We start from the raw sequence: 27,242 nt of genomic DNA, 5'->3' as shown, positions 1-27,242 counted from the left end.
TTCATCGGTACATTTTTTTTTGTCAATGGCATTTGACAGCGAGGACAAGTCAAATCATGTCTTCCCAAAAATTATTTCACTCAATCGCTTCATCAATAACAGTAGATATCTGAACATCAAAAACATTAAAATATACCGTAACAGTTTGAATGGAAAATTATATATTGCTATTGTCTATTCCCTGATCTTGGCACCCTTAGTCTTGGTATCAAGATTACAAATATCGAGACAACCAAGCCACACATTTCCTTGGCATCCACAAAGACATCTCAAATTGCACGGACCGTATAAGTACGTCTCGGAGAGTGTGTCCCAGGCGCAACTGAATTCCAGAGAAACCAGTAAGTAGTTTCAAGTGAGCAGTGTTTATCGTTCTTTAAATCTGTCCGGTCCAAGAATGATTACCTTAGTACGATTTCGAAGAAATTTGTTTATTTTATCTTTGTGTGAATATGAAAGGTGATATCTTACACGATAATCATGTATGTAATCAAGTACTGGTTAATTTTGTCGTAATTGCTGCACCAACTAACATGAACGTGCTACCGAGATGTCAAAATAAAATTATTAAAGCGTTGTACCATTATCGTTTTTGTTTGCACACAAAATTATTTAATTTACTTAAATATAACGGTACAACACATGTAATCTGATTTACAACCAATACCACAAAATCTAACTTACAGCTAAAACAAAGAAAAATACACAATCTTCGAATTCTAAATTAACTTGACCTGATTTTACCACGGAGTAATTACGCAAAAAAATCAATACTTTTTGAGGAAGTACAACTGTATAATAAATTGCGGAATGAACTGAGAATTTGTAACACCAAATAAATTGAAGTTCTTTATCGCAACCTGTGCTTAATATTTAATTTATGCATGTAATTTAATAGTAAGATATAGTCTTTATATAGTTTTAAGTGAAATATGCATTTCATAATAGAATAAAGATCTATAAATCGAATCTATACCTGGTTTGAAATAAAAAAAATACTAAATTATGTCATATGAAGCTTAATGTAATAGATCATAAACAGCCATTATTTAAAGTAACTATGACACGATATAGTTACTGGAAATATTAAATAATCAGTGGTACAGTCTACACAGCCCCTGATTAATGATAGTAATTTGTAGTAGAAAATAAACAAATATAAATAAGTATTCCTCTCTTTCACGAATTAGTAAAGTCTTTGTTTGTTCCGAAGACATTTTTATTACCAGTCCTGGCTCAGACATAAGTTTTAATGTTTGAAACTCGACGAAAACAAGTTATTTATTAATATTATCCAAACTCGGTTGAAGTCCTAACCGAATGTTTTATGACATATTGTCCCTATGATAAATATCATGAATTCAGTAATTTTTCACGGAAACATATTTTGAAAAGAAGTTCCCTTATCGTGTCTGTCTGTATGAACGTGATAAACTCAAAAACTACAAGACAAATTTTTGTACGGTTTTCGCCAATAAATAGTGTGATTCCTGAGGAAAGTTTAGGTGTATAATTTTTTATGATTTTACCCGAATGAAGCCAGAACAGGCCGCTAGTTCATTTATAAAATAAGGGTTAGGCCACAAAATTACAGTTAGCATTAAGATTAGCATTAAAATGAAATAGAAAAAAGAATAAGAATATTATGTTTTTCGTATAGTCGTACTGATTAAGTTAGGGTTGATCTTTTGATATTTATCGAATTATTTGCACGACACTTTTATGTAAGTTAGTGATAAATGCCTTATTATATCTTTTTGAATATCATAAAGTTTGTTAATATACTTATCATTTGCATGTCACCCACCACATAGTTACCTAGTTGTTATTAGCCAGTCCTATTAAAATTTACGTTGCATCAGATATCTTCAGACGATTTATGTGTTAAATAATTTAGGTAGCCGCCGTAATCCCTATTTAAACTGAATGTCAAGGAAATCAAAATTATTAGACCGAAAATTCAATCTCATGGGGCAACCCTGTGGTTCACGTGTGTGAGTTGGGTTGTGTGGACGTGTACTATACAAATTTTGCTTTAGGCGACGTACATTTAACATTTCGGACGCGGCACGGGTTTTAATTTGTGATCAATTATGCGCGAGCACTGTTATTTATCGTTGTTTTATTTTATTTACCTTCTCACAGCATCGGTGGGTGGTCCGATCACGATTTTCGGGATGCGGTGTTCACCAATAAGTTCCACTGATTGGACCACAGAGCAATAAATCGCACGAACTGGCGTTTTAAATTATTCGCATCGTTACCAATAGTGTAATGAGATAATAATGGGTCGACTTAATTAAATTAATTTGATTCTTTATATTTTACATCTCTCGTAAACATTTGTCAAATATGCACTCAAATTTAAATTTGGTCTTAAGTTTAAGTATATCCGTTTCATTACTTGAGAATGCTTGGCGTGATTCCAAGACGTAATGTTTTGGTAGACGCCTTGGTATGAGTGACGTTAAACGTAGTATTTTGACGGATGTATCCGAGTTTGTTAGGAATTTTGCCAAATTCATGTCTTTCTTGATAGTATGTTCTTCTGTTATTGTGTTGGTTTAAATTCTAATGAAGATTAACGTCACGTAATTTATAGTGCGAGTCTTAAGTACTCGCTCAAATTTCACCAATTCGAATTTTAAATTATTTTAATAGCACTTGGTTAATCAGAACGTATTTCCCTATATTATTATAAAATACAATACAAAAATCCTTAATTGTTATACTTAATAAGAAGGATTTTTTATTGGTTTCTTCAAAATTTGCAATTGTTAAAAATCACAGCTCCCTTTTTTGTCAAGCCAAATGATTTTTTTTATGAAAAGCCGTTTCTAATCATACTAAAGCCTAAGCATTATAAAAGCCGGCCATTTTGTTATTCCGAGCGCATCGGGCGCCCCTGACCGGTTAGCGGTAAATTGTTCCTCGTAATGTGATTCTAATTGAGCATCTAATACTTACTGAGCATATACTCAGTTAATTAGCCATTACCGGACAACTGGACATTTCTTGCTCGGTGCTGAGCCTTTTGCCGCAACGTAATTGGTAAGCTCGGTAATATTTCACGGCTTAAATGAGCGTTTAGCTTTTGTTTCGTAATTGCGGGAATAATTGTGTTTCAGCAATTTCAGCTTCTTTGTGGCCGTATATTATCTTGGGAATTAACTGTCGAGTTTAATTTTTGGTGTTATAATAGTAAAGTCAACAGCACATCAACCTAAATCAATTCACCTTTATAACTACTTCATAGAGGAAAGTTAAGAGTTGACTCAAAATTTATTAAAATTACTTTTCATTTCTACGTTTTTGAATTCATTACTATTTTATAACGGAACTTGAAAATAAATGATGTGCAAATTTCATTCATAATAGAGTATAGAGTAAGAAATTCTGTGTAGGTACTTCAATGAATCACATTTATTAACACTGAAATTTATTCAACAGATATATTTATTGTGTTAATTCACAACGTTCCATGAGGGAATACCGTAAAATTCCAATTGATTAAAAGCCAGTTCATGTAACAAAATTTTACGCTAAATTAATGTTTGAGATAATTAAATTTTCGCATTAAATCAGTATAATAGCCCTGTTAATGGGGAGCTTGTTGTAGGTAAGATTGGACAAAGCGAAAACAGGGAAACGCTTGTATCATAACTTAATCCTACGTTTCTACATGAAATTACCCTTTCTAAACAAGTTGTATGTATTACATACAGTTCAAACTACGGTGTTAAAATTGTAATTTATGGAGCATAATTTTGGAGGTAACAAGCCGAAAGTTCTTAATATGGGAAATATAACAAGTTATTAGGCAAATACGTCGTGTCGTGTCAATACTGCCATCATACATAAAATAAATATTATGAGACACATTTTCATATTTCAGTAATATTAGAAATCGTCTTTATTATGATTCCGAAAATGTACAGTTATTACACACTTAGAACTCAACTCATTAAAAAACTTTTTCTGAATTTAATTCCCTAGTTTGTACCTATTTTATCACTAGCTCAATCATTGAGTTCAAGAATATTTTAAAAATATATTATTTGGAAGTTATTTATGATTCACAAAGTAAAAGAGTACTATACTCAGGTTTTCATAAACGAAACATTTGTTTGATTCAGTTATCTGTTCATACGTTCGTGAATTATTTGTGGTTTTTAAAATATGAATGAAAATCGTATGTGTGCTTATTTCATTGGTTTAAATATCAGGTTGATAATAATCATCGGTGCATATAAAATTAAGCAATTCGATTCCGATGTAACCTTTTGTAATCGAGCAGTTTCATTCGAGTGAAACATATTAATCATCGATATTCGGAATTAACACATTATTTTATTGACTTACTTACATTTTATTGCATTTAATTTAATGTAGGAAAGTATATTTGTGTAGGATATTATTGTATTGGCGGAGCGAGACTTTGCCCGGTATTTTTATATTCCTCGTGTTTCATCCTCGCGTGTGTTTGGTATCATCATTTTATGTGATGCCCGTAGCCTTCAGATCCATGTAAAAAATAATCTTTTTTGAAGATTCAGGTGTGATTCTATGACCGATAGTCTGCCTGATTATTTCTTATTATGCATGGGGTATGGATGTTTGAATGCTCAATAATGAAAATGATAATAATTTGATTATAATATTAATTGTGTACTTATAGTTAATTCTTATTTTTACAGGTATGGTGTGTTTTGGTGCCGTCTCTAGGAATAAAAACGTGAGATTTTTCTATTTCACATTTTTAGCTTAACATCACTATTACACAGTAGATTTAGTCTGCGGTTAATAAAACCAGTATCTACAGGCAAGTTGAATACAATCACCAGTGTTAGCAATAACACACTCTAAAAAGAATCAATGAAGTGGGTGACTTATTAATATTAAAAAAAAATACAATTATGCCACAAAGAAAAAATATCGTTCATAATCATGAAATATAATAGTTAGTTATCTTATTTCACCAATAAGTTTATAGAACTGTGAAGATCAAACAGGTAGAATAGAGTCACAAAGTTTTCAGATTTGGACATTTTGCACACACCCAAAAATACTCTATTCTTCTTTTACGAGTTAAGTATATACTTCGTCAAACAGGAATATAGTATTTCCCACTTCACTGAAAGACATTTTTCTAAATGAATAAACAGACTTATATCTGAAGGTGACGCCTACCGTATGTCTAATTAGTACAGAAATAACGCCTGACGATTTGTCAAGTTCCGAGCTCCAGGCATTCCGTCGAGACGTGGTAGACGCCCGCGATCATGTAAATAAATCATTAACCTACTATGAAAAATGTATTAACGTACAATAATTTACCAAAAGAATTAATAAACTTTATAACTACGACTTCGTTTGAAACAGAAGTACCTACGTCTATTGCAACATACTGTAATGTCAATTGTACTTTCTGATTGTGTCATTTAATTATACATATCTATGATAAATATTAGTTAAGGCTCATGATTTTTTTAAGAGATTTGTATGAGGGGGGGACATACTAATTCGTTCTCAATCTCGGTGCTCCTGGTGCGGGAATACACCACTGAATGGCCGAAATAGGGCTATTAAAAATCACCCAGTTTAAGTCCAAGTTAAGATTGACATAGGACTGAATTAGATGGTTTAGAAAAAGACCATTTTGATCGAGTATGTGCCCATGTGAGCTAGGGTTAAATCATACGTCAGAACGCAGTACATGCGCTCCGCGAAAAATATAACGTCGATATCACCTGAATTGCACACTAAAATATATTTTACATTTTTTAAATAAGTTACAAAAAGTAAAGAAGAAGAGAGTAAGTAGTAGAAGATAAGTGGAAAATTTGTGATTCGTGGACATGTTTTAAGTAATTGCTATCTTTGTTAAATCTAATTTGTTTGTGTTCGATGAAAATGAAACAATAAGTAACAATAGCCCTTTGTCCTGATAAATGTTCATACTAATTATATATGTATTCAATGTAATGACCTAAAATTTTGATATCCAGTGTAGTTTGATGATTTGAAACCATTATTTTGATCTATCATTTAGTTATATGCGTGTTTTTATTGTAATGCATAAAGCTACGTTAATGAAACGCAGTCTCTATTAATTATTTTTCAATTTGCATACATCAACAATGGCGACATCAATTAGTGCATTTTGATTGATACTTGCAAGGGCATTGAGCTGTTAAACATTTACATTTAATCTATTTTAATAAACAAAGAACTGTTATTACACTCGTATAAATCCAATTAGCAAAAATATCATTTTACTACTGAAAAGCTATTCTGTTATTTAGCTCATAGACAAAACAATGTTAATTTGAAATCAGAATTCGAATTATTATTGGAATAACAATGGCGCCAATTTGTGTTATTTCAGACTACCCGTAAATTATTGTTCTAGAAGCACTCTTGACGCAGCTGTGCCTATTCTTATGAACGGAAGCAATAATTAACTAAACCATTAATCAGTTAAGCATACCGTTCTAACATAAGATATTGTTATTACAGGAGATCCGCGGTAACGAGTTTCTTGTTGATCCTAAAGGCACGTCTTCATAAATCTTTATGGTTGATACGAACCTCCTGTATTTATTCTTATGCGTACCTAAAACAGGCAAGAAACTAAGCTGGGATGCAATCAAGTCCACAAAATTATCCCATATATAATATATTAGTATGAATTATCTAGCACTAGGAATTAATACCCTTTAGTAACAATAGTGCAGACATTTTTAGAAATTGTATTCTAGATCACAATTAGGCTTGACACACTTGACAGGAATTAAAATTAAAATATACGTAATTTATGTTATATACGTAAATAACTACTACTAATTCTTTTCATCAACTTCTTATTAACTGTAACCTAATCAAAAATCAGATACAGCAAATAACCGTATTTCTCAACTCAGCACGTCATTAGGAACACCGCTAAGAGCTTGATAAAGTTATCTACTTTTCACAAATAAATACCAACCAGAATGTCGCCGTGTATAAAATTTGCTGTCATTGGAAACATCCAAAGATATTTTTACAAACTTGTCTGTGATACATTGAATTCTTTGAGGCTCTCCATTGTGATCCCTCCCGTTAAGGACCCCAATTTCTATGGGCTCCAAATAATAAATTATATTTTTACTTTTAACCGTAATTAATGTAAAATTGAGTTTTGACTTACAGGCTGGAGAAGATACTAGTAGATACATTACAAATCGGTGCGGCCTCTAAATGTACAACTTTTTTATGTAGTTTAACCATAAGACACTAACAGGACACTCTGATGTTGTATATTAGTTGTTGTGGCCAAATCACGTCTTGTGTAGACTATGAGAAAAGTTGCGGCGGGACGGATTTATTTGTCAACTTCGTTCTGATAAAACTTTGTTTGACATTTGATTGTGAGGTCATGCCGCCTCACTTCCCCACAGGCACAATATAACGAGAATACAAATATACAATCTCTACTGCGGTGTGCACGGACCTTAGGTACGAAATTCTCGTCTGTCAGCCAGCGTATAAGTGTATTGGCGTTTTTTTTCTTATTTTTTATATTGTATATAAGGTAGTCAGATATATAAGGAGTAAATCTCACTATAACTTTTTCATCAAACATTCAACTCCATTATGAAGTCATCGTGTGTTTCAGTCCACAATAATGAACACAACACTTTGCCACGAGAAGTACGATTATATCTTACTAGTTGTAAGATAATTTAATACACACAAAACACTTTATAGTACTAGCCTTTACAAATTTTAAATACAAATATATTTATACTTTCGTATTTGTATTTAATATAATTGAAGTACGAAATATTAGAGTTCTTGTAAAAATTATCACATAATTAATTATTTTTTATGTAGAATATTTTTGATATAAAAATGTATTCGTATATTTCTGTGCCGTAATCACTTTATACAAAAAATAACTTGCAAGTGCCACCTCTTTTGCCCTCAGATTAATTTCTCCGTTATATTGACTTGGCCAACTTTGTTTATCATTTGCTGTGGTGAATAAAATTGTAATGAACTTGTTCGATTTCAAAGAAGACGAGATTATTTTATCTGTATTTAGAGAAAAATATTTGCCATCATTCGTTTGTAAAAATACTGGCCAGTCTTAAATAAAAAGTTTATTCAAAAATAAGGTAAAATTACTGGCCTCAGAAAAAAATGACAAAGTAATAAAGTAAGAGATACCATTTAGTAACCAAACACCACACTCAGATCAAAGGCATCACAGGAATTTGTTGTACATGATTAAATCCTATTAATATTGTCCAAAAAGTTAATACGTGATCCAACAGCTGTTATTTGTCGGGCAGCGTGCAAAGTTGATGTATGGTGGGTCGTTTCCGTTCCTTAAAACTCTTCAGCGGCAGCCATTGTTATTTCAGTCGTCGGAACTTGGAAACGTAGCCAATGTGTGCTCATAGTGACAAGGTTTATTCCCTTTGCCTCTATCACTGGCCCAGAAATAAAACTAGATTTAATTGTATAGGTTCAATCAGTTGTATGCTTTAATTTTATCTTTTTTGGAAAAGTTATGCTTATATGTAGAACAAAATAACAAAAAATATAAGTATGGCCAAAATTTCGTTTAGCTTTATAAAGGATCGTAAATAGTATTTTAAATTGAGGTGCAGTAATTTAAAGTCTACTATGAAAAATATGATACTTATAAAGTGCTACATGACCAAAAGGATAAACCAGAAAGCCGTAGAAAAAGTATACAAAACATGCATTTAAATGAAAACATACTTCCATTTATTAAAGTAAATTTTGCATTAATCATATCATTTTTCATACAAATTAATTGTTCAAAAATATGGATTCGATAAAGATCCCTCCTCCATAGTACTAGCGAGAATGATCCAAAAAGCCTAAGTTTTAAAAAAAGTCCACTTCTTAATTCTTTATTGTAACGAAGTTAAATAGATAAATAATAGAGGGTAAATAAATAAACAAATATATCAGGACTAAACCAGCAGACCAAAAGAAAACACAACAACGTGGCGGCGCACATACATCTTATATGAGACTATTTGTCTCAAGCGCATGTGTTCGCTCGTTGAAGTATTTACGACCAATGCCCACAACAAGAACGAAACTATTCACATCTCGCTTTCACAAAACGTCTGATTTAATACTACAGCAGGATTAAAACCCTAATTAATGTCCTTTGAAGTTAACCTTTATGGTTGGTCGTCTTTTTAACACTTGATCGAAATAGTGTGGTAAACTTTGGCATGTGTTTTGTATAGGATTAAATAAGATGTTACCTTTTAAGAGGTACAAATACTTAAAATAATTTAATAATACCAGAGCTTACATAGGCAATATGACTAATAGACAATATGACAATGTTTGACAGTTAACAATTTATTATTGGCGCTAAGTACACCTTTTATAGGAACTTACTTTTTTTGTAATTTTGTGCAATAAAGTTTTTAAATAATATATAAATATGCTCTAAAATTGTTCGAAATTATACTTTATCACTACATATATTAATACTATAAGTAGGTAGGCTATGTATATAGTGCATATTCTACGTGAGCGAAACTACAAAGATAATCTAATTCAAACACAATCAAAACACAGTTGCAAGTGCAATAAACACTTCAATTCCATTATGAAAATCTGTTTAATGAGCGGTGCTAATGACTCCACACCCTGAGCAAGCAAACATAGGCGCAGTACACACTTGACGAATTACTTAATTTCACAAAGTGCTCACCACAATGTTTCGACGGAGCTGTTATGGAAACTAGCTTTATTTTTTGTGGGGCTTTAATGAGCATACCATATTAATGACCGTTTGAATAATTGGAATTATTTTTGTTGACCACTTTAGCATATTTAATAAATATTATTTTAAATATCTAACATTTTTTTACATTTCGGAAGTGTGTTTATGTGGATTCAAGGTTATATGAGTAAATAATATTTCTGCATCTTCACTGAATTCCAATTACAAAAACGATTCAATACAAAGTTAACGATATTGTCTCTAGCGTATGCCTTTTTTCATATGTACGGTGAACATCACATGGACCTTACTGAAAGCCATCGTCAATACTCTAATTATTACAGGCACATGCAGGTCATTCAGGGCGACTTTACGCGCAGTTGACTGTACACATCATAATCTCCGCACAGCGGTCACCACACAAAACATTACTCATGCTTCACTGAACTGCTATATTAGTAGGGCGCGACAAAGAAATCGTAGAGCCTCATATATATGTAAATAAACTTTCCAAATGCGTTTTAAATTAAAATAATCCCGAATTTATATGTAAATTCGTGACCGCACTTTGTCCTACGCGGTTTCTCTTCCCGAAATCGATTATTTTACATGGATTCAGGCTTAGATCCGACTGAGATAAGTTTAATGAAGGGTTTTGCCGGGATTGAGATCCTCTACACGAATCAACTTGATTGGTGATTCTATTAAACCTCGGCGAAATGTTTTCTACACATTTTCTAAATATTTTCAAGTTTAATTGATTTTCTGTTGTTCATTTTCTATTCAATTCAGTAACGTATCTTCTTCATAGTAGTATTCCTCATGGCTGAAGGTCGTGATCGGTGGAATGAAACACACACGACTTTTCGGCACTATTCATGGAGTGGGTTTAACTGCATACAAACTCATGTAGCATGAGTAGGATTTGAACCTGCGACCTTTCTGTTTATAGGCGAGCGTCTTAACCGTTACACCACCACCGCTTCAGTTAATAACGTACCTAGAGCTTCGTTGTTTGAAAAGAAATCATTCGTTTCCCGCATAAAATATTCCTAAAACTCATCTGACGTCTAATCGAACCGTATTGTCAGGGGAATTAATAAAATGCTAATCAATCTAGGTACGTACTTTAATATTTTACCTTTTGTACTTTGATGTTTCATCTTATACCCGTGGGATTTTTATCAAAACGAGACAAGGAAAATTTTCATTTTGTTAATTTGTATCTTAACTCAATGGAGGTAAAGTGGTTTTTAATTTGATGGACAAATGTGTTAAAAGCATTAAAATATGACTGAACTCTTTATCTCAAATTTTTATGTCACCCACATTAAGGTGACTTTGATAACAGATACGTTTTTACGACGGTTTTATTTAGTTTGCCCATTTGAAGATGCCAGCAGTATCTTAATTTTTATTCTAACCTTTTAGCTTCCTATTTATCTGAGTGTAAATGCCGATGTTTATGGGACCACCCGGTTATTTTGTTACTTGTATGTGTACACCCTTATGTCACTCCAATTCGTCACGATTAAGTTTAATTTATAGGTTGTTTTATGGTCCATTAAGTAGCTCCCTAGCGTCTAATGACTTCTTATTGTGAAACCAACAGTTACATAAAACACTTTCGACCAATTAAACATATCATTGATATTTGATCTCCTCGGGTTCGCTGTCAATCATCGTTAAGGTAATTATAATCGATTAGTTGAATTGTATCATCTAGCTCTATTAGCCTAACATTTTTCAGGACAGAGTATACCTACTGGTATAAGTAGCTGTTATAAGAATAAAACTTCTGTTGTGTCTCGATCATTGTCCCACACGAATATAGTTTTTAATTCACATTATTACGTGTAATTTCGTTTACATAATTTTCACTTTTGTATAACAAAACACGCATTCAATATTCAATAACAGTTGCGGAAAATTCATAATAAAGTACATACACCAAACATCCAAGTATAATCCATTAATCATTAAGCATATATTTTCACATTTAAATACGACTACAACTACGGTAGAATTATTAAATTTCAAGACTTGCAGTAATGTTTCATTTTACAGACAACATAAAGTACGCCATTTTGTTTGAGATATTGTACCTTTTACTACACACTAGATCTCGTCTGATGATATCTGAGAGCGTTTCAAACGCCGCTACTGTCAGGCATTCCGGAAATATAGCTCGTCACTCTTCACTTCAATTTTGTACGTTTTGTACGTATACTTTTTCACACATGTCTCACTAAGAAATGTTGCTGTTTCATTTTTTATATATTTATTTAGTATATTTTAAAGCTTTATAATATGAATCGACAGATACCTAACTTACACACTGTAGATTTACAATGCATACATCTTCGTGGTATCTCATGACAGCCACCAGTTATTATAGTTAAGGACATAGTTTTATAATGTGATCATTAAGATGTTTATTGTAATTTGTAATAACAACATATATTTAATTGCATATATTTTATGGACCTAATAAAATACATCTTCATCCGCTAACCCTTTTCCCATTTTAATTTAAAAAAAAAACGGGTTGCACTCTGGGAGTACCGGCAGAAGTGAAAACTTGAATATTAACGTTGTGCATTTTAGATGTCTTACGAATTTTAGATCAATCACGTGTCCTGACTCGAGTTTAACATTTTTTACCCATCACAAAAAATGCACAACGCTGCTAAAGAAGTTTTCACTTCAATTTTTCAAATATAAAATAAAACAAAGTACATAGTTGTAAAAATGGCTAATACATTTTCGAAAGTTGCGTTTTTATGAATGTGTTAAGGGCCTGCACCCATTAGACCTCAATGTTGCGGTTAAGTGTCACATAGACATAATGTGAACTACTTCCTTTTGCCGGCAGTTGGGTAATGCATTAGAAGAGTCTCTATTAGCGTTCTCTTTCAAGTTGAGTTTTTACTAAGATGTTTAGTCAAAAACCGTATTACAAGCTAGTATTTATATCCATCAAAAGTCATGAGAGGTTGTCCTGGGTAGGTAATATAAGTGTAATACTAGCAAAAAAAGATACTTCTGCTCAGTAGCAATGGGAATAAACAATAAGAAATAGTCATATTATAAAACGCCATAAAACAGTATTTAAAATGGATACTCACATCTCCTTATGAGATTCAATTTAATTAAAAAGAGCAAAATTATCGTATTCGTCCGTGCATTCGTTTTATTACAGAGAACAAAAGCGATTTAATTACGTTCTGGGTGCTGAAGGCGGACATAAAATTTGATGTTAGTTCTTAATAATATTGAAAGACTTAAAATCAGATTCGAAATCAATTTTAATCCTCAAATATAGCAGCAGTTAATTAAATAAATAGACCAGGTTGCCGTTAAATTGCTAAGCAGTTTAAAATATTGTAAAGCACCTTATGTTTTTGTCAAAAAGGAAATAAATAAAATATTTGTAAATAAATAAAAGCATATTATGATAAACGCGAAATTATTTTGACATCAAAGAGGCTATGAATAACAGCTCTGGCCAAAAATGAACTTTACAAATCATAAAAAGATAAAATTACTATCAAGTATATAATTTCGAAATTTGAAATGAGTAATGATTAAAACAGGCCGCCGCAAACTGTGAGCACATCAATCGTTACTATCATCAGCTAACTAAACGTCGTATCAAAATATAAGGTCATTGAACTGTTGTATTGCATGATATATTGAATTCAATTTGCTGGCTGACAGGGACGGAGGAAAAGCTTTTGGTTACAAATGCTTACGCTTAGAATGCACGCGATATGAATGGGTATTAATGCCGGAGTGTGGTTAAAATAAAGGCCTATTTACAGCGAGTAAATATTTCTTTCCACGATAAATATGATTACACGGGTTTGTGCAAGGTAATTTTTCTTATTTTTATATTTATTTTGTAGTTTTATATTTTTGATTCTAACTAAGTACATAAGATCTGTTGAAAATTAAGGCAAATGAGACGTATTCAGTAGAAAATGTTATAGTAAAGTAAATGTAATCTAGGTGTATTTTTATTATAATTTTTGTGTTTTTCTTATTTATTTTCGTCATTTATTTCTAGATATTTACATACATATAATTTCACCTTCTCAGCGAATTCATCTGCGTGAATATCGTTCATTCGTTAGGAATTTCGTTTTTCCTAAATTAGTAGTATTTTGAAGTTTAGAATTTTCAAAATCCATTTTAAAATAGTTTCAGTTTTAAATGTATTTATTTTTATGGGGTGCCTCATCACTCTGTTTTAATTTTAAGTATTTTTTTTTTCGCTTGCCGGAGATATCCCTTCATGAGATAAGTTCGCCGTAACCAAACAAACAAACAATTCTTATACGAGACGCATAAGAGTGTAGCTCATTCTAATTGTGTACGTCTCAGCTTACCATATTTTATTGGCACAACACTGATCATGACGTAGTAGGTCAGGAATGCGGTTTGATCAAATGAATTACAACAGTTAGATATCATAATATCTAGGAAATATATTTCCTATTTGGTTCTACTAATAGACCTAGGAATGCCTAAGAAACAAAAGTATACCTTTAGTTACTAGCTGTTGCCCACAGCTCTACCCGTGATGGCCTATGTTTATGCTTGACTCTTCGTTAACTATATCTATTCCAAATTTTTATTAAAATTGGTCCAGTGGTTTAGACGTGAAAACGGAAAGACTGACATACTTTTGCAGTTTTCAATAATTAGTAAATAGAAATACGATATTCTACATTTGTTTCTAGGTAATTTATAAAGATTTGATAAGACATTAGTTCTCTATGTATATTCATATTCTTACTTAATATTTTACTAAACGCCTACCATTTTTTACAAAACTGAACAGATTTTGTGCAATCAAATAACGCTGACAAAAATAACGTTATTACTTGTGACGAATAGTCTGATATTACGCGGTTAGACTTACAAAATTACGACTACCGTTATAATTTTGGCTTCTGTTTATTTATGAGCGAAAAAGGGGCTGGAGGCCGTAGGGGTTGGTTCATTAATCATCGGGCCTTAATGCGGGGGTTAAACGAATATGTAAAGCGAATAGAACAGCTGAGAAGGCAGCCTTCGCTGGGAAGTAATCCTGATTCAGGAGTGACGCGCCTTGAGTACTTTGCGATAGGGATTAATAGTCCAGACGTGTTTTACAACGTCTTCGAATTTGGTAGGATTATTTTGTACTTTTGTGAACACATGTAAAAAGAGCTGAAGCAAACAATTTTGGTGGTTATTCGATATGGTGTTAATTTTAAGATAGATTATCATAATATAATTATATTACTTATGTAGAATTCGAAGATGATTTACAATAATAATTATGCTGATTAAAAAAGTAAAATGTTTCATCCTAGCTAGTTATTACTAGTACAGTTCAATACAGTTAAAATATTTACTAATACATATTTGCCATTATATTTCATTTAATTAGGAAGTACCTAATTTATTTTTATTAGATTTTTCATTTACAAGGCAGCTCTAAATGATCAAATTAATACCCGAAAATGTCGTCGACACGGCCTAATCAAGTCAAAAACCTAGTGTTTCCTATCACTAAAGTGAACAGCGGGCAGTTAATCATAGCTAATCTGCTTTCAATCTAACATTGGCTGAATGTAGATCATAATTAGCTTGTGCACTGGGTCGTCGCAAGCAGGAAACGTTTTGTTCGTATCGCGTCCATCGCTTGTAACCAAACCTCTTGTGTAGAGGCGCCCTAATGTTATACTAATATTCCAAATTTGAATTTATTTATGAAGTATATTTTTATGTTTTATTTTTAATTCAGTGCACTGACTATATAAAGTGACGTTTTAATTTTTTTTAAAAGTGAATAATATTAATTTTAAATATTTATCATTAGACAGTCGAAATATTTGAGTAGGTACATTTGGTGTAAACTCAGTCACATATCGCTAAACTGCAGAGTAGCGACAATTTGTATTCAATAACACATGTTCGAATAATATAATTATGATAGTGAAGAGGAATAGCAGTATTCTGGGATAATAAGTACCCTTCGGGCTATTCCAGGTTTATTCTACCTTTGTATCAAAATTTAATCGAGATCATTTCAAAGTGACTCAAATTTACACATATAAAATGTTAGTAGTAAGTAGCTTAAATACTCTAAAATATTATACTCATATAAATACATTTGTAAATACCTTTTAAAGTTTCCTAAATGTTTAACTTCATTAGCCTAACTGCCTCCGTCATTTGTGTATTCACAAAAAAAAACGCATTTCCCGACATCAAAGAAAACGCTGAATGCAGTTTATTCAGTGAATAACTTCATTTCCTCTTTACTCCATCTAAGTGCCCTTCGCAGGGTACACAGTTGACCCCTAATTTAAAACACCCACCTCCGCCTAGGGGGGCGTAAATTATAATTTGTTTCGGGACATTTTCTTGAATAAACTCTTAATATAAAACAATTACTGTCAGTGTAAAGACGGTTAGTATCGCCGCGAGACGTCAAGATTAGTCTACAGAGATTCGCAATAAACAAACTTGACAAAATTTTATACTGTGATATTTTATCATGATGAAACTAAATGGGTAAGCAAAAATATTTTTGCATACCCACCGTTGATAAAACATGTCAATCATTTAACACTAATTTAAATAACATTGTAATAATAATAAAAAAAGTAAGTTAAATTAGACAAAGATTTTATTTGCAAAAACATGAGTTTAATTTTTTTTACAATGTGGTGTTAAAAGAAGAACTTTATTCTACATGTTTCACCATAAAGATCCCCAAGACCAAGTTTAAAAATTGAAACTAAAAATCTACTAAATTATAAACACTAATTTGTATGTACTCATGTTTCTAATGTGATATTTTTGTGAACTCAAATTATTTTATTAACTTGTGCGAAAGCGAAACAGACATGAGTTTCATGCAAACTTTCACCCTCCAATAGTATTTTGTGGGTTGACTTGAAAAAAAGTAGTCCAAGTTTGAACGGTGGTCTTTAACTACATACATACCAAATCGTTGCAACGGTTTAGCCGTCAAAGCGGAACAGACAGACACACTTTCGCATTTACAATATTAGATTATATTATTTATACATGTGAACTCTTCTCTATATATTACTAATTGTTTCTTGAGTTTAAATTCCACGTCATGAAAAGCCGACAAGCTGCGTGCAATTATTCCGTGTAATCGCTAACACAGTTAACAAAATACACTTCACTATCTATTCTCACTGTGGGCGCTTCCTGCGGTGAGAATAGTAAGTAAAATGTATTTTGAATAGGTTCTCAGCTTGTGTTATTATGCTTAATAACACAACAAGCTGAGAGACTATTCAATATTGTTTGGCCAAGTCTTCGTCAGAGCCAAAGATCTCATGAATGTAGGGTTGCCAAGCCTACTCAAGCATATTTGCCTAGTATCCTAATTAATTTTTATATTATTCCAAAAAAATGTTAAAAAGATTACTATAAAGAGAAAATATATTTTTTTCTTTATTTGTAATGAATAAACTCAAGAACTACTGGACTCATTTTGATGAAATTAAGCACAGAGATAGATGAAACTTTCAGGAGTAAATATGTTTTATTTTTATTATGGTTGTTCCCGTGCGAAGCTGGGGCGGGTCGCTAGTTATAAATGGAAGCTGAAAAACTACAAAAAGAAATCTAAATCATTATACGGTATGGATATAGTGAATCCAATATTCATGTCACATTATTAAAAATTGGAGGATGTTGGGAAACTCGGAATTCTTTACCGTCGAAGCTTTTACAGTAACATATGCCCGAAACCAGCACTCCTCGTATCCAACTCAAATTGTACGCGACGTGAGTTGTGTGACAAATTGGATACACATTTTTCCTTGAGAGCCGATGCTTACACGGAATATTTTAAATCTGTTACGTTTGATCCTGTGGGAAACGCATTTATATGTCGATTGTATGGCCTAAGTTCATTTGTTCCTTTACGCATTTGAATTAGGAATTTGACAAGCCTACCATTTTTATATTATGCAATATTTCCATAGCTCTGTCTACTGGAAGGAGCCTGATTCCCATATTTTTTTATAACACATTGCACGGAATAAACGACAATGATTATTTGTTTTGTATTTGTACTTTCTTTTTCATCAGATGCTGGTGGAACGCGAAATAAAATACAACATTGTCATTCAAATTTGAGAACTGACCGGAATGTAGTGTGATATTTTATATATTGGATTTGTATACATAGGTATAAAAGATGTATCCTATATGTACATTTCTGTACAATTAATTAAATTATTTCTATTGTAACACTATTTTAGGCCAGTCGTTTTATTTCATATTTAAATATCAATTTAATTTAACAATGCTTGCTTAGAACGGAATAAAATAATTTCTGGGTCGACGAGCGCTATTAGCTGCGCAACATTAAATAAAAAAAAGAAAGATCCAGACTTCGAGATTACCATTATATCTACCATATCAAAAGCCGTCAAAGATTAATAAACAAAGGTGATTTCAGTATAAGGTTTATTTTTGTACTTATTTTTTATTTCATGCCAAGCCTTTATGATCTCTCGAACAGAAGAGGGTAATATGCGTTTTTTGTTTCGTTTTGTTTCATCATCAAGGTAAAGGGCTCTCGACGAAGGGCTGTGATGTGACTCAGGTTTTATTATTGGCTCGAGGCATCCACTTCTCAAAATGAGGTCACTCCTTATTGGTGGACATTGTAATACGCCTTACCACTTGTACAGTGTTTGTGACAGTTTTGAAATAGGGACGGGGATGCATAATGACAAAAATCGATTGAAAATAATTAATTAATTTATTAATCATTTATCTACATTATTTCTAGTACGTTGTTTAATAAAAACTATACCTTCTCATGAACTTTCTAAGAACACTGATAGACAAGAATAAATTGTTTTTTTGTACATTATGTATTTATCTATTAGATCGACGATCGTTTCGCGCTATAAGCTTCTTAACAAGCTATCTCTCGAGCTTTTCTTTGAGGTTTTAACTGATATAAAAATTGTCATAAAGCCAAGTAGGCGAGACGAGTCGTTAAAAGAGTTTAGCATAAAAATAAGCTTTTATTGAGCTTATAAACATGTCTGCAGCTTTGATGGTTACTAGTGTTTTAATATTGATATTGGTAGTACTTAGTATTAATATTCTAAAATAGTAATACATACATAATTGAACGAAAACTGGATTAAACTGAAAAATATACATAATTTCCTTATGTTATATTTTTTGAATAGCATAAATCGAAATGAAAACAGTGAGACTCACGTCACATGATAAAAATATTTCGAAACATATTTTGTTAAGACACTATATTAGAAAATTAATATATTTTATTAAATGTATTTATACCGAGATCTACGAAATTAACGGCTAACCGTTAATAAAATCGCACTACCGATCTAGGTAAATAAAAATCGCACTAGAGATAGTACAAAGAACATGCGTTGTGACGATGAAGAACCGTAATTCATTAAAAGATAGTTTAGATCGAAAGGATCATGAGAAATTTCCTATTACTTAAGTCCTAGTCTAGTACAATACGCTCTCTTTAAAAATATTCTTCGAAATAATATTGTAGGGATAAAATAACCAGTATGAAAGAAATGATAATATATGTGTTTTGTAACATTTTAATTTACACTGTTGAATTTATATGGCTCGATTTATAACTTTCTACTCATAAAAAAATCACTCAACATCATTATAACTGTAGGTAGTGACTTTCTTAAGACGCAGTAAGATTTACTTTTATACCTTTCGGCCATAATTGAAATAAAAATGGCGTTACTGATTTTTGTCACGCACTCTGATATATTGTGCTCGGACTCACAACGACTAACTCAAATATAACAATCATTAAAAAGGCTTTAAAACACGTATGTGTTTTAACATATGAATTTTTTTGAATGCGAAAAAATCTTAAATGGTTTTAAACTGTCAACTTTGACGTTAAGTGCAACCTGCGCGCCGCTGTCGTTTCGACAATGTTTATTTATACTTTATGTTAGACGATACATGTTTTATATATTCTTGTATTTACTTAAAAGCTTTGTTATAAACAAAGACCATTTAGCTAAATTATAGCGTTTTGTAAATACTATGATAACGATCTTTGTAAGTATTTATTATAGCTTAAACATTAGCACCTGAGAATTAACGATTATTGTTAGGAATTACTTTATCATAATATATCATAGAATTAACGTATAATAGCTCTGCTTGTTATTTATGTCTGTATTATTTATCAATGAAACATTCATTTCGAAACAGAATCATCTTCATAATATGTTTCAGTATACCTTTTGACCATGTACTTTATTCTGTACTTACATTGTCATATTACTGATAAAAAATTATACATAAATTAATATTTAAAAAATGGTAAGCTCTTCTGGCATACTAGGGACTAACACTGTTTGAATGAGTTTCTTTCGGCAATTCTTCTCAGCAGTGGTTGTTCCGAAATGCTAGTAGTTTGTAACTTTGGTAAACATCATTTAATTTAGAATATGACGTGAAAAAGTGCCTGTGAAGGCCTAATCTCTGAATAAATGATTTGATTTTGATTTCGACCAAATGTGGTATTTGACTCAAATTTTAAAATAGTGAATTTTAAATACTGCAATTTTTTCGTAGAAATAACACTTGTCTTTGTGACTGAATATCTAGAAATCACAGCTACAGATTGAATATCAAACCATTCATATACACAAACGACAGTATAATTATTCCGATTCGGTTGGTAACAGTGTCATTTAAGATCTTCGTTGGCAGGCATTTCCCTTCATTGTTGGCCCTTCAGTTGGTCCACATTGTAGCCGGAGCCAATCAATGGTTTTGCGTCCAGTATTTTCCCAATTTCTTCCTAAACAGTCCGGGACTAGCCCAACTAACAGGTGGGTTTATGCACGGGCTTTTTGGGAACAAACTGGGTGAAATACAGGGCGTAACTCATCTATGACCAGACCCTTTTGTGCGAAGATCTGCGCCTGAAGCCTGTTCTCTTATGATTAATGGGAACTAACGGTTCAATTCGGTTCTTCCTATTATTAGAACCTCTGTAAGTTGTCACTGATATTAACAATAGCCATTCTGAAAGGATCTATGTATCTGGTATATTTTAGAAAGTATTTGTAATTGTTCGATGTCAAGCACAGATTTAAAACTAAAATATGAGATCATCTTCATATCGTATGTGTTGTTATTAACACTGGTGTTAGATTGAAGTCGGCTAAAGCCATCTGACATGACTTGTACGTGTCAACCAGAGTGCAGGTTTCCTCACCATGTTTTCCTTCATCGGAAGCAAGTGGTGGTCTATGAAAACTACTATACATGAGTCAGATTGGTATACAAACTCTTGTGGCACAAATACATACGAACCTGGGACTTTTCGATCACAGGCGGAAGGTCTTAACCACTGAACCACCACCGCTCGCTTCGCCTGCTTTTTATGAGATAAAAATCACTTGCACTGACTTGACTAACTTTATAATGTAATTTTGTAAAGAAAGTTTACCAAACTGAATATAGTCTGTTATTACTTTTATCGAGATAGATATTGGTAATGTGATTCCTTAGTAAACTCACCGGAGCAAAAGTGATTTGTATAATCCCAGCTTAAAATAGTTTTTATAGGCGATCTATCACACACAACACAGTTTAGTCACCTCAATGGTAATTTAAACTATTTCTTTCAACATTAATCCCATTCTGAACCAATGGTGTGATGCCATTGGTGTGTTCCTACTTGGTCTACTTTGGTTCTTATAACCTACATTTAAATGTATTTTTATATTATATTCTTCGAATATGAGTCATATTCCTCATGGCTGAGGGTCGTGGTTGTTACGTGGAATGACACACACACAACAACTTTCTTGGCATTATTAATGGAGTGGTTTGCCATTACAATGGATTTAATAAGACATTTAATAAGAATCAACCAGTGTGCAAGTTTCCTCACGATGTTTTCCTTCACCGGAAGCAAGTGGTGGACGATGAAAACTACTATACATAAGTCAGATTGGTATACAAACTCATGTGGCACGAGTAGGATTCGAACCTGGGACCTTTCGATCCAAAGGCGGGCGTCTTAACCATTACACCACCACCGCTTCTATTATATAGAAGAGGCTTTTTATAACGCATTCGTACTAACAGTCCAGTGGTTATGATGTGTGTTTTATTCCACGTATTTGCTATAAACCAAGCCATAATGAATACGATCATTAAAGGACAGTTACTTAATGTATCTTTGGAAATTAACGTCAAAAAATGTTCCAAAATGCTTTAATTTCAAAATTTTGAAATCAACAGCAAAATAAATAAATTTTATTCCAAATGTTATTTGAATTTAGAACAGCTTTAATTTCAAAGCACCGGAGAGAACATACCACAACGTCTCATACATATTCGTCCACATAATTGTAATCTCAATGAGCGATTAAAGTCTACAGCGTGTGGGTGTAATCCACTCGACGGCGCTGTTCATGCCATACGTGAGAAAAAGCCTCCATTTTTAATGCTGATAAGAAATCTATGAGTAACTAAGGTTTTATTTAACTTAATCTTATTTTTCATTTTATATTTTTCTGTAATACCCTTGTCTGCCTCTCTTTTGAACTCCCGTTTCATGGGTCTGCTGGAAAAAAAAATCACATAAGCACCATATTTCTACTTACTTTCTTAGTAAGTATTATCTATCTCTTTCTTCTCTCTCTCTTCGAAATGCACGAAAAACTAAATTTTATTCCAGTTGCTTTCTAGGTCGCTTTACGCAACACTTTAGTTTATTTAATATGTATGGGTATACAGAAATGTAAAATATATATTTTGCATTTAAAACGAATAAAGAACAAAATATAATAAAAAAACTAATATATATAAAGCCTACATATATGTTATGACTTAATCTAAATGAGTAATAACTAACGGCTTCAAAAAGGCACATTAATTCTTCCCTCATCTGATAAATTTTAAGGGTGAATCGCAACAGTCAACTTTGCCGTTATGTTTCATTTAGACAAAATAGTGTAGGTACTTCGCGTATTTCTGCGCAGGTTAAAGTATAACAACATACCCTAAGTAGGTAATCTTAAGTATATTCAACTCAGTAGAATATCATCATAATCATAACCTGTTTTGATATACCTTTTGACTATGTGCATTATGTGCTTCTATATATATTATTTAAAAAAAACATTGTAAGAAACAATAATGGTAAGCCGATCTGGCATGATAGGGACCAACACTATTCAAATGAGTTTCTTTCGGCATTTCTTCTCAGCAGTGGTCGTTCCGAAATGTTAGTAGTTTGTGAGAAATAACTATAAATATAAAAATTGACGCGAAAAAGTGCCTGTGAAGGTCTAATTTCGGAATAAATGATTTGAATTTGAATTTTAGAAAGTTTAAGTTACTGTTCACTATCTCTATACTATGAAAACAACGGTGACTTTGCAATTAATATGAGTATATTGATTTGCCGTTGTCTATTCGTATTCATAAAAAAGTGGATTTCATATAACCCAGGTGCACACATTCTGTATTTACAATAGACGGTGCGTGTCGCAACTGCCCAATTGACTTCCCTAAGTGTTTATATTGAGAAATATTTGACGCGCATTGTAAGCAGGGCTGGCGTGACACCGGAAAATGTTGTTTGAATATTTAAGTATGTACTTTCCGGTTTCCGACTACGTCTATATAGCAGTATTCCTAAGATGTTGTCTACTCACTGCTGTCTACTGCTCGTCTACATACAAGAAAGTTATTGATAATAAGTAATTGTTATATTTGCTATAGTCACGCCTCGAATGTATTCCATAGGTACAGTCAAAAGTACATTAACCTAGCCAAATTCATTGCAAACTATTACCCCCATTACCGCGCCATACATGTTCATGCAGGGTAACTTGATGTTGACTATACAATAAGGAGGTACTTGTCTGTCTCTCTCTAATATGACAGGTATTTTAAATTATATATTTTAGTCCATGACATGGCTCGCTTAAGATTTTATTTGTTTTCACTAGCTTTAAAGTAATTCTCTCAAATGTCTATAAACTTTTATCATTATCGCCCGCTAATGAAGTTGAAATGATATTTTTACAACATAAGAAAAGAAATGCAATTGTTTTTAATTGTATATTTTCTATAATTGTAGCTTGGACGTGAATAGCAACCCTAAGAAGTCAATAGCCCGCATGTAGGCACCATTATCGACTAATTTGGTCACTGCAAGTGACCAAGTGAATACTGAGTGACTCACGGTCTTAGGTCAGAGATAAAAAGAGATACAATTTATAAATTGCTTTGCCGTTGTACCGTTGTAAGTGTTTGATAATGTATAATTTATATATAGATAATTTGACAAAATCTTCTTTATAACGATTTAAAAAAAAATATATCCAAACCTAACGCCCTGGGTCGGCTTCGTTCGATACCATGATAAATAATAAACCTAAACCTTTCTCAGGAATTAAACTGTAGAAAAATCCGTCCGGCAGTTTTTGAGTTTATCGCGTACAGATATCTTAAATACTAAAATCAAAATCAATATTTACTAAGAAATCTACCACCACAGACACTTAAAATATCTACTGTTAAAATTCTCAAAGCTACAAACTACTAATCGATTAAACATGTTCAAAATGCAAACTCCTTCATTCTGTAACCGCAGTGATCGTCACAATGCTCGGGGCACGCCTTCCCTGTCGCATTGACGAATGCACTTGTTATTTTTATAGCATTTTTATTGACACTCAACTGGCCGTGGGTACTGACCAATGCAACATTGTCCACAGGCTTAATACAATTTATTTTATGATCCTATTGTTATGCACATATCTAAGTAGTTGCTTCCTTTTTATATGTATATTATTTTTAATTTTGAAAAATCGAAAATAGAATATAAACGTCAATATCTACAATAGGCTAGTTGCCAATATTTTGATTTAATGACTATTTCATACTTTTTGAAAATGGACCATTTCCAACCAACTTTAAATCTTCGTATTTAGATACAGCTGCATTGTTACAGTCTATGATTTATCATAATATCAATATATAAATTATAATAATATAAATATATCTATTTTATCTAGATTATACATATTATTTACACAATCAGTAATCTTTATTTAATTTTATCACACAACTAAAGGTGGGTTAATAGGTGGGCTTGATGCTAGACATTTTTTTGCACCAAATAGCAGAACAATGTTAAAAACGCTAAATAATATGAAACCTCCTTTAGAGTTGTTCTCAAGAAATTTAGTTTGGAATAAGAATTTAATAGGTGTTTGATTTAAAAATAATTTAATATTGTGATTTTAATGTCATATATTTTTTGTTACAGGACGAAAACTACAACTGCTTGAAAATGTCGTAAGGTAATTACATTATATTGGTCTCAATATATAATTATAGTTACAACACCTATTACTAGTTACTTACAACGTCCATAACCTGACGGCTATATACTTCCATGCTAATTTTATATACGTGAAAGTGTATGTATTTGTTTGTTTATCCTTCTTTTACGCTAAAACGGAACAATGGGAAGTGACATTGGTCACTTTTCTAGCGTGGACGAAACCGCATGCAACAGCTAGTTTCATAAAAAATTGTACGAAAATATTAGAGGGAAAATTATAATCCCTTTTTAAATACGTTTTATAAGCGTAACCAAGCATGTTTACTCACACTTAGTAACTCAAACGTGTCATTACGTAGATATGAATGGAGATTGTGGCTCACATAAAGCCTAGTTCACACAATTAATTATGATACACTCTTTACATTTATCATGCTGTCTTCTTTCACTGTTCATAAATCTTAAACAATATAGAAATATGATGCAAATCTCTTGTATTCGTCGTCGCAATGTAAAATAAGAAAAAATCTGATTGACATACCTACCAGTGATAATTCTTAATTCAATTGTTATTTGCAGTTTTTTTTTTTGTTGAAAATGATCCTAGTATAGGTTTAAGGCTAAAGCTATTCAAAGGTGATTTTAAATTTAGAACAAACCACACGTTGGGATTCTCAAAAAACTGGAGTGTATTTGCCATAGACAAACGAGCGAGCAGACTTGGGCGTACGTCAACCACTGTGCCACAGATTATACGAGTAGCATAATCCCCTTCTGTGGACTAAGCTGCTTTCATAGCTTTGTGCTGAGAATACGACGCCCGTCAAGTGCGCCCTAAATCTGTTTTCATAGGCCATCACACGTGTACACTAAGCCTATGATTAACTAGTTACGTTCTTATTTGTCATGTTATATAGAGAAGTTAAATTACGATATTTCGCTAAATAGAGCGATAAAGGTGACTTGTCTTTTTAAATCGTATTTAACTTTTTATTGTTTTACTCAAGTTATAGCACATGTGAAAGGAACAGAACTTCTTCAAACAAAAACTACTGACACAGAACCTTTTTATCCCCAAAAAATGGGTGTGTAGACTACACACCCATTTTGCTGCGCACTAAATACAACGGTAAAGATAAGAGGCAATTTTATTTCATCCACATTCGAGTCAAACGTACCTTTTGAGATAACCTCACCAAAACGTCACAAGTGGTAATCGATGGAGAGCTAATGTGGGTTTAATGTGGCCGGAGCGAGGCGCGTGTCTGCGCACAGCGCTCCAAGATTACCGGTAATCTGGCGCTTTGGGCCTAAGTCACTCGTTTCAGAGTTCAGTTGGACTTAGTTGGCTGAATCAATTTGGATTTGGAATTTTCAGATTTTTTTTATCTTGTGCTAAAGTCACACAATTTGATAATTGTTAAGACGTGCCTTGTTAAATCATTTTTACATTAACAGAATGTGTCTTCATAGAAAATTGACTAAATACTACTACTGAATAATTTATGAATACAAGTGGATAGATTACAGTATATAAAATAGTATTATTAATAATTATAGTACCATCGCTTAATAACTCATTAACTAATAAATATCGATTATCGATTAGTAGTTTGTTGTTTTGAATTAAATATAAAATGATATCGTTGTCAATTTAAATAATTTACTTAACTGTAGTGAAACTATTCAGCATAGGATTTACTCGATAAACTAAGGCAATATCACAAAGGCCAGTATTAAGCGTAGTAATGCTGGCTGGAAAGCCTGTCAAGTGCGGCTTAAGTCTGTTTTGACAGTCCAACCGGAAAGTTGAGCGTTAAAATATCCCAACTCCGTTGATATCTAAAAATGCAATTCCATTTTCAAACGAAATTTTAAGAAAAGAAATCTAATTTCTGAGTTACATGAGATTAATTTTCTGTATTTATTTGACTGATTATGTTTTCGTCTATTTGATTATTTTCTACATTAAGTTAAGAAATATTTTAACGATCAATATAAACAACGTTGCATTGTATCAAACAGCTAAGAGTCTTGTTAGAGTATATCATGTAATCGATTATTGATTAATCAATTGTATGG

At 32.3% G+C, this 27,242-nt stretch overlaps 1 protein-coding gene across 6 annotated transcripts in view; it reads left to right on the top strand.

Moving 5' to 3' along the window:
• Positions 1–27,242, top strand: part of LOC128674606 (uncharacterized) — a 91,979-nt gene that overhangs the window by 37,025 nt on the left and 27,712 nt on the right. For 4 of the 6 annotated variants that reach the window (XR_008405182.2, XM_053753296.2, XM_053753293.2 and 1 more), the window contains exon 2: positions 25,143–25,176. The exons of the other annotated variants lie outside the window; for them this stretch is intronic. The gene's annotated coding sequence lies outside the window, so the exon portion shown is untranslated. The remainder of the gene's footprint in view (positions 1–25,142; positions 25,177–27,242) is intronic. 6 annotated transcript variants of the gene reach the window in all.

This window comes from Plodia interpunctella, chromosome 13 (assembly GCF_027563975.2).
Source record: "Plodia interpunctella isolate USDA-ARS_2022_Savannah chromosome 13, ilPloInte3.2, whole genome shotgun sequence".
Classification (NCBI taxonomy): Eukaryota; Metazoa; Arthropoda; class Insecta; order Lepidoptera; family Pyralidae; genus Plodia; species Plodia interpunctella.
This window is presented reverse-complemented; position numbering and strand designations above follow the sequence as displayed.